Source organism: Dipodomys spectabilis, unplaced genomic scaffold (genome assembly GCF_019054845.1).
Source record: "Dipodomys spectabilis isolate Male_0828 unplaced genomic scaffold, ASM1905484v1 ptg000033l, whole genome shotgun sequence".
Lineage (NCBI taxonomy): Eukaryota > Metazoa > Chordata > Mammalia > Rodentia > Heteromyidae > Dipodomys > Dipodomys spectabilis.
In genome coordinates, this window is record NW_024870710.1 from 1,889,148 (window position 1) to 1,899,092 (window position 9,945).

The following is a 9,945-nucleotide window of genomic DNA, read 5'->3' on the forward strand; positions in this document are numbered from 1 at the left end:
CATTTGGTCTCCTCGTCCTCCACAAGAATCCACCAATTAGCCCCGAAGCATGTAGGCTAGAAGTAAGGAGTATGTCGATGTATGTAGCCTTAGGACTCCATCCATTTCCCCAACACTGCCCTCACCCCTGGTCAGACACCCCTCTGAGGTCACCATGACCCTTTGCTAGTTTCCTTTCCAAGGCTCTGAGGAGACACCTGTCTCAGGACTCCTTCACCCAGCATTCTGACCTAGGTTTTGGTGAATGTGGAGTCAAGGCTGGTTGTTCCCAAGGGGAAGGATCTGGCCCTGGATAAAAGGAGAGGCAGGGTGGTGCTGCATCATTTGAGTGCTGCTCCCCTTGGGTGGGTTCTCTCGAGGGAACCTCCATGCTCCACCTTGTACAGTCTCAGATGAGGAACGAACAGAGGCACTGATCTGAGGCATGTGTGTGTGTGTGTGTGTGTGTGTGTGTGTGTGTGTGTGTGTATGTGTGTGCATTAGAGAGAGAGAGACAGAGAGAGAGTGAAAGAGAGAGGGAAAGAGAGAGAGATCATCTTTCTACTTGTACATCCTGACAGTGCTCAGGTGAGTGATCAATTGGCAAATTTCAGGTGCTGCATGGATGAGTCTTCTGTCACCAGTCTGGATTTGTGTGTGTGTAGAAGTGGGTTGCAACAAAGATGGTCGGACCCTTTGGTAACTTTTCCTGCTATCTTTGTGGGGGGGTGCATGGGCTTCACGGCTGAGGTCTAGGGGCCTGGAAGGGTAAGGTGCTTGAAGGGGACTCATCACAATTAAATTACAAGACCAAGTGATTTGTGTGCCATGGAGCTGTCTACTCCCTTGGGCCTGGTTGGTGGTAGTGGGAGCTTGGGAGGACCTGGGGGTGCGTCCCACAGGGGTAGTTTCCCAGGGGGACAGAGTGTGTGGCCAGCACTTAGTAAGGATGTGCACCCTGCGAGTATGGAGTGCACAAGCATAGGTCAGACTCTGGGTCTGCTCACCATGATGTCTGATGGATGAGGCCAACCTTATTTTAAATCTTGACCTGTGATCTTCAGATCTCAGACTCCTGAGTAGCTAGGATTATAGGCATGAGCCTCTGGCACCGGGCCTCGGATTCTTTTTGGTATATTAGGGTTTGAACTCAAGGCCTTAGGCTTGCAGGTCAGGTCTTCCACCATGTGAGCCAAGCCTTTCTGTCTTGGGAATTTCCAAGATAGAGACTAAATATATGGTCAGACTAGGCTAGATCATGATCCTCCTATCTGTGAAAGGCATGCTCCCAGGCCTGGTCCTCTGTAACTGGGATGCTAGACATGTAGCACCAGGTTCAGTCATCGGTTTAGATGGATTACCTCAAACTCTTAGTTCATGGCATCCAATTCTTGACCACAGGGTAAGCCCTGGGTTAGGCCTCAACCATTGGACCTCAGTCTCCTCTTGGGACAGATGTGAGGAAACAAGGGATTTATACAGAAGGATCTCTGTAACAGGGCACAGAAGGAGCAGCCATCAGATATGGTTCTTGGCAATTCTGTGAGCAAATGAAAGGGAGATACCTGGAAAAGGCTCAGGTGTGGCTTGATATTAAACGTGGAACAGGTGAGGGATTATGAAACAAAACATGGCTCTCTTTCATCCTTACCTTATCCCCACGAGGAAGGGGATCCTTCACTATGTTCAGTTTTGCAGCTGGGGGATACTGAGGCAAGGAGAAACCATGTGACATACTCATGGCCTCTAGTTCACAGGAAGCTCGGCCTGACTTCTCTGCCATGCTCCCTAGGACAATGGGTGCTATTCAGTCCACTTCTTGTGGTGAGAAGTCCAATTCTTGTCAATCGTGGGGGTTGAACTCTGGTCCAGGGCGCTGTCCCCAAGCTCCTCAGATCAAGCTAGCACTCTACTACTTAAGCCACAGCACCGCTTCTAGTTTTTTAGTGCTTCTTTGGAGATAAGAATCTCACAGACATTCCTGCCCGGGCTGGCTGTGAACCATGATCCTCATATCTCAGCCTCCTGTGTAGTTAGGATTAGAGGTCTGAGCCATGGGCACCCGGTTTAAGTGTAATTCTGACTTTCTTTCTCTCTCTCTCACAAGAACTGTTTTAATGCGTGCTGGAGGAGGTGGCCCAGTGTCCCCATGTGGCTGGAATCCAAGGTGGCCCTCTCATTCTGGAGGTAGGCTGTGGGTTAGGAGCTGTCTTGCTCAGCCTGTTGAACCAGCTACATGAAGTAAGCCCCTCTGTGTCCTGGCTAGACCATGACGGTTATTCATTGTCCATCCAGCCTTACTAGACTTAGTGTTGTTTTGTATGTTATATTCTAGCACCTGGCCAAAATTATGATACATAGTTATGGAATGAAAATGTAATGCCATCTTAAGAAAGTCATTTAGGGCTCTGAGAATGTGACTTCATGGTGTGGTGATTGCCTAGCATGCATGAACCCCTGCGTTCAATTCCTCACAGAAAAACACTGAAAGTGGTGCTGTGCCCCAAGTGGTAGAGTGGTAGCCTTGAGGGGAAAAAAAAAGCTCAGGAATAATTCCCTAGCCCTGAGTTTAAGCCCACTGTACTGTCAAAAACAAAACAAAACAGTAAATGCAAAATAAAGAACACATACTTGGAATATATAATTACTCCTTCCATACTGATACCTGACAGTAGTCCCTAATTCATGCATTTTGCCTATATTAGGATACTGTGTTGAAAAATTTTTTTTGTTCATTAGATCCCTGCAGTTAATGCCAGGAGTGTACTTAGATGTCAAGTGAAGATGAATTCTGGAAATTCAAAGATTCCAAGCTTTTGCGTGGTCACTGATAATCACAGAGAAGGCTAGTCTAAGTGAGATTTGGAAATCTTTTTGGTCAGTCATGGCACCAAAAAGGCACAGGCTAATTAACAGTTGTGATAAAAGAGAAGGAATAACTCCAGATGGAAGGAATAAATGATAGTAACTAACATATACCAGAAACTGTTCTAGGGAAATATTTTTGGTTATTGAAGAACTAGTTATCATCTAGGCTCATTCCTCATTTCTGTTAACATTCTAAATCTCTTTGGCTAGTTCTTAATATCTGTTTGATAAATGTATCTCCTTCTATGCTGTTCTTTCATACCTGATCTCCTTTGCTTTCTAAAAATCTGTCTTTCTATATTACGTTATGAATATTGCCTAATACTAAATAACACCTACACAGATGACAGAGGATACTAATGTAAGAGTCCCATAGCTCATGAGTCATTAATATAACAACATGGAAAAATGAGGACATATTTATTCCTACCCAAATTTTTCTTAAAAGCTGCTATGTCATTATTTGGTTCAAGTTTCCATTTTGTCTACATAGTATCATTAAGTACACATAAATGCAAAGATGAGCCAGGTGCTGGTAGCTCAAGCCTATAATCCCAGCTGCTCAGAAGGATGAGACCAGAGGATTGTAGTTCAAAGCAAGCCTTGTCAGGAATGTCCATGAGACCCTTATCTTCAATTAATCACAGGAAACCCGGAAGTGGTGCTGTAGCTAAAGTGATAGAGCGCTCAACTTGAGATGAAGAGGTGAGGGACAGCGCACAGGATCAGAGTTCAAGCACCATGACCAACAAAAAAAGTGCAAATATGACTTTTAGTTTCCCCCAAAAGAATGACACGGTCAATAGTAATATTTCCAAGCATAAAAAATAATTCCAAAGTGACTCAGTGCACCTACTTTTGCTGAGTTAAGTAATCGATTCTTTGGTGGGCATATTCTCTCCTTTTAAAAATTGTCAAATATTAGCTTTATAATAAACTTCGTCTAATATTTCATTTTTCAAAAGAGAAGCCATATTGTTGATATCACTTGGCTTTCTTACTATCTAAGTTCAAAGCCAACCCAGGCAGGAAAATCTGTCAAAATCTTATCTGTAAATAAACACTAAAAAAGCCTAAAGTGGAGTTTTGGCTCAAGCAGTAGAGTACTAGCTTTGAGGATAGGTGGGCAAGAAAGACAACTGTTCAGGGACAGAGTCCAGCCTCTGGGTTCAAGCCCCAGAACCAGGACAAACTAAACAAACAAGCAAACAAAAACAACCCCCAGATATTTCTTTGGGACTCTCCTTAAAGGAGTACTGGTCTGAAAAGAGGCTGCTTGTGCTGATCTTACTCACAGGATCCTGCTTTTTTGGAATCCTTATTGCTATGGAGAACTCAGGACCAGAATAAATCAATTGATAACTGACTCCTGCAAAAAGAGAATCATCTCAGGGGTGAAATATTCATCCATAAAACACTTTTAAACCTCCATGTCTTTGTTTCTTTGCAGTAGAACATTTTAAACAATGTTATTAGGGCCCGGTAATGTGGTTCAGTGGTAGAGTGCTTGCCTTGCATGCATGAGGCCCTGATTTCTCAGTACCACATAAACAGAAAAAGTCAGAAATGGTGCTGTGGTTCAAGTGGTAGAGCACTGTCCTTGAGCTGAAGAGCTGAAGGAGAGTGCCCAGGCCCAGAATTTAGGCCCCACAATTGGCAAAAAAAAATTACAAACTAACTAAAAAACAACAACATTAATTCCTTTTATTCTATGCTGGCCTTCACATGGCACATTATTATCTTTTGTAATACTGTCAACTAGAAGTTTACAGACAAGTTTATATGAATATAAAACACACTGGAAAAAGTAAGGGATAGAGTTTCATTCAAGCCTTGGGATTCTTTTCTTGTACAGTGAAAAGGAAAGCACAATTTAATTTGAACTTTATCATTCCTCTATGTTCAATTCCTCTCCTGGAATCAGTTTCCACAAAGTCCAGTAACAATCTTTGGTGCTTCTTGAGGTCTAATGAATGTTTTCTGGCTTCATTGAAATAAAACAAGGAAACTTTTGGACATAAGGTAACAGGTGTTTCAGAGACAACTTAGTAAAGATAAAATTTAAATTTCTATTGCTTATAAATACGTTATCCATGAGTACATTGAGTTCAAACTTCATAATTGCTCTGCAAATTAAGCCAAATTTTAAATGGGAAGAAGGTCCTCAGATCATTATTTTTGTGAGTGGATGTGCTGTGCATTATTTCCCTACTGCACATGAGTTAATAGTAAGAGAAACATTTGCAATAATAGGAGAAAGAGAAGTTCTGTGTTTAAGTATAAGGGTTTAATAAAATATAGAAGACTACAAATAAGACCACATAGAAACAATAAAGCCAAGTCCAGTATGTAGATTTATGGGAGTGTTTCTAAGTGGAACAAGAAGTATGAGGCCTTTCTCTTTCTAAATCATGCTTGCTAATGGAACAAATTTTTAAAAAGTAGAATGGAAGAATAATTCTGGTTCCAATGCAAGTCAGATATAAGGGCATGGATTTAACTGGAATAAAAAGTCCATCTTGAGAGAGCAGGGATTATACTAGCAATGAACTAGTGGCTAAGATCACATTTCTTTTTCTTTCCTTTACTTGCATTTTGTTGTTGTTATTGGTCTTGGCGCTTGAACTCTGGGCATGGGTGCTGTCCCTCTGCTATTCAGCTCAAGGCTACAGCTCTACCACTTGAGCCACAGTGCCACTTCCAGTTTTCTTGTAGTTATTTGGAGAAAAGAGTCTCTGGGACTTTCCTACCTGGGCTGGATTTTAAACCCCAATCCTCAGATCTCTCCACCATATGACTGAAGATCACATTTCTAACAGTGGGCACTCAGCATATGCAATGTGTATGTTCATCTAACTTTATATGAATTTTTGAGTTAAAAATCTGGGCTACAGCATAGACTTTTCACTCACAAAAATGTTTGTAGTTTAAAAGTTGATACTTCTGCAGAAATAAAACCTAAGAATGTAAAGGAGTCTGGGAACTTCAGTTTGCATGCATCCTGGGCAGAACAGTCTTTGCCACACTACCAGCCAAAACCTGGATTGGAAGAATGTCTAAGGTGATGGAGTACCAGTCATGAGCAAGATAGATGAATAAGAGCTTGAGGCTTTTGCATACATACATACAGACATACACATACACACAGAGGCACTTATATGTGCACACACAAATACACAAATGAAACAACTCTTAGAATACGTAAAAAAGCAATAGAAAATATGTCCTGAGTAAGAATTAAGAGATAAATTTTAATATTAGAAAGTACTCAAGTAAACTTTTTTCAAAAAAGTTTGAGACTATTACATAGGTAGGGACGAGAGATAGTAAGAGAGTCAAGTAACTAATATTAAAAGGATCGAATGAATCAGAGATGCCAGCAGGTGCATCTGAAAATGATCATATCCTGTGTCAAATGTTAGAAGATCTTTGAAAATAGTACATAAACACTATGTGTAGTCAGTCTAGTAGATAATATCATTGGAGAAGTTCAGAATTGCTAGTCTATGTCTAGATTAAATAAACCAACAAACTATGGCAGGGCAATGTGATACAAGCCTGGAATTCTAGCACTCAGACTAAGGCAGGAGATTAGAGAGTGGAATGAAATAGTGATACTTTCACTGGACCAGGTAGTATAATTTTGTCTAATAAAACAAACCAAACAACAAGAAAGGAATACACAGTTGCAAGTTTGGGCTAATTTTGTCATTATATATTTTTTTTTAAATTTAATTTAATTTTATTTGTGAACATACTGTACAGAGGAGTTACAGTTCCATGGGCAGGATAATGCGTACATTTCTTACCAAGCATTGCAGCCTCCTCCTTTGTTTATCCATCACATCCCTTCCGAGCCTCTCCCCTCCACCCCTAATCCCAATCCTTCTCCTTCCCCCCCCCCCCCGCACCAACGTTGTAAAGCTCGTTTTGGACATGACAACTTGTACTTCTCATTGTTGCAACAGGTCCACCTGTATCCTGAAACAACTGGTTTTTCCCCATCTCCTCCACAAGTTACACTGACATCAAATATATTGAAAGCAGGGGTTATACTGTGGAGGAGGAACATACAAAGCAACAAAGAGATAATCTTATAAATGTGTTAGAAACACATGCATGAAAGAAAAAAAACATTAAAATACACATCTAAGGGTTCATTTTCCTGACATCACATTATCTGAACTTTTCCGCTTGACTCATACATATACTAGATATTACAAATAAGGGAAACCATGGGACCTACGTTTCTTTGGGCCTGGCTTACTTCACTTAATATAATTTTTTCCAAGTTTTTCCATTTCCTAACAAATGGGGCAATGTCATTCTTTCTGATGGAGGTATAGAATTCCATTGTGTATATATACCACATTTTCTTGATCCATTCATCTACTGAGGGGCATCTGGGTTGGTTCCATATCTTAGCTATGGTAAATAATGCTGCAATAAACATAGTTGTGCTGGTAGCTTTAGTGTGGTCTTGTTTGTGAACATTAGGGTAAATGCCCAAAAGTGGGATTGCTGGGTCATAGGGGAGCTCTATGTGAAGTCTTTGAGGAACCTCCATACTGCTTTCCAAAGTGGTTGAACAAGTTTACATTCCCACCAACAATGAAGTAAGGTTCCTTTCTGTCCACATCCCCTCCAGCATCTGTTGTTGTTAGAGTTCTTGATTTTTGCCGTTCTAACTGGAGTGAGGTGATATCTCAATGTTGTTTTGATTTGCATTTCTTTTATGGCTAGGGATGTTGAACATTTCTTCATGTGTCTATTGGCCATCCTTCTTTCTTCTTCAGAGAAGCTTCTCTTTAAGTCTTTCGCCCACTTACTTATTGGGCAGTTGTTTCTTTGAGGATTTGTTGTTGGGTGGTTTAATTTTTTGAGTTCCAAGTATATTTTAGATATGAGACTCTTGTCCGTTGTATGGCTAGTAAAGATCTTCTCCCAATCCGTGGGCTTTCTATTGATCTTGCTAGCTATATCATTTGCCTTGCAGAAGCTCTGCAACCTTATACAATCCCATTTGTCCAGCCTTTCTTTGATTTGTTGTGTTTCCGGATCTCTATTCAGAAAATTTCGGCCTGAGCCGAGGAGACCCAGGGTTTCTCTTATTCCATCCTGTAATGTTTTCAGAGTGTCTGCTTTGAGTTCAAGGTCTTTGATCCATTTGGAGTTGATTCTGGTGCAGGGTGATATATAAGGATCTAGCTTTAGTTTTGTACATGTAGTTAACCAGTTTTGCCAGCACCATTTACTGAAGAGGCTGTCTGTCTTCCATTCTATTGTTTTAGCTCCCTTATCGAAGATTAGATGGCTATAGGTCTGTAGGTTCATTTCTGGGTTTTCAATTCTATTCCATTGGTCCTGAAGTCTGTTCTTATGCCAATACCAAGCTGTTTTGATTACTATGGCTTTATAGTAGAGTTTGAAATTTGGTACTGATATTCCTCCAGCAGTGTTCTTTCCGTTGAGGAGCGTTTTTGCTATTCGGGGTCTTTTATTGTTCCATATGAATTTTTGGATTGCCTCTTCTATTTCCTTGAAGAATGAGGGTGGAATTTTGATAGGTATTGCGTTGAATTTGTAGATAGCCTTGGGAAGTATTGCCATTTTCACAATGTTAATCTTTCCAATCCAGGACCATGGGAGGTTTTTGCCATTTTTTAAGTTCTGTGTTGATTTCCTTTTTCAAGATTTTAAAGTTTTCATCATAGAGGTCCTTCACTTCTTTAGTTAAGTTAATTCCTAGGTATTTTATTTTTTGTGGGGCTATTAAAAATGGAGTTGCTTTCCTAATTTCAGCCACACTTTTCTCATTGTTGGCATACAGAAAAGCCATTGATTTTTGGGGGTTAATTTTATAACCTGCTACTTTGCCAAAGTTTTGAATCAGCTTGAGTAATTTGGGAGTGGAGTCTATGGGATTCTTTAAATACAAGATCATGTCATCTGCAAAGAGGGAGAGTTTTATTTCTTCTTTCCCTATTTGGATCCCCTTTATGTCTGCATCTTGTCTTATTGCTGTAGCTAGGCATTCTAATACTAGATTGAAGAGAAGTGGAGAGAGTGGGCATCCTTGTCGTGTTCTTGAGTTAAGAGGAAATGGCTTTAGTTTTTCAACATTGAGTATAATGCTGGCTGTAGGTTTGTCATATACAGCCTTTATTGTATTGAGGAATGTTCCATGGATTCCTAATTTTTCCAAAACCTTCATCAGGAAGGGGTGTTGGATCTTGTCGAATGCTTTTTCTGCGTCTATTGAGATAACCATGTGGTTCTTATTCTTGCTCCTGTTGATGTGATGAATAATATTAATTGATTTGTGTATATTGAACCAGCTTTGCATCCCTGAAATGAATCCTGTTTGATCGTGGTGTATGATTTTTTGGATGAATTGTTGAAGTCGGTTGGCCAAAATTTTGTGGAGAAGTTTTGCATCAATGTTCATCAAAGAAATGGGTCTATAGTTCTCTTTCTTTGATGAGTCCCTGCCTGGTTTTGGGATGAGGGTTATGATGGCTTCATAGAATGTGTTCGGTAGTGAGCTTTCTCTTTCAATTTCATTGAAGAGTTGGAGGAGAATTGGTGTGAGCTCTGCTTTGAAGGCCTTGTAAAATTCCGCTGTAAAACCATCTGGTCCTGGACTTTTCTTAGCTGGGAGGTCTCTTATTGCTGTTTCTATTTCAATGCTTGATATGGGCCTGTTAAGATAGTTTACCTCATCTTGGTTTAGTTTTGGCATGTCAATATTTGCTAGGAAGAGGTCCATTTCTGTCAAGTTCTCAAACTTATTAGCATACAGTTTTGAGAAGTATTCCCTTATAATGTTCTGAATTTTGGTTGTTTCCGTGGTGATGTTTCCATTCTCATCTCTGAGTTTATTAATTTGGGTGTGTTCTCTTCTTTTTCTGATAAGATTTGCTAAGGGTCTGTCAATTTTGTTAAGTTTTTCGAAGAACCAACTCTTTGTTTTGTTGATTCTTTTTATAGTTTTTTTGGATTCTAATTCATTTAATTCTGATTTAATTTTGATTATTTCTTTCCGTCTACTGGATTGGGGTTTATCTTGCTGCTCTTTTTCAAGGAGGTTTAGATGCG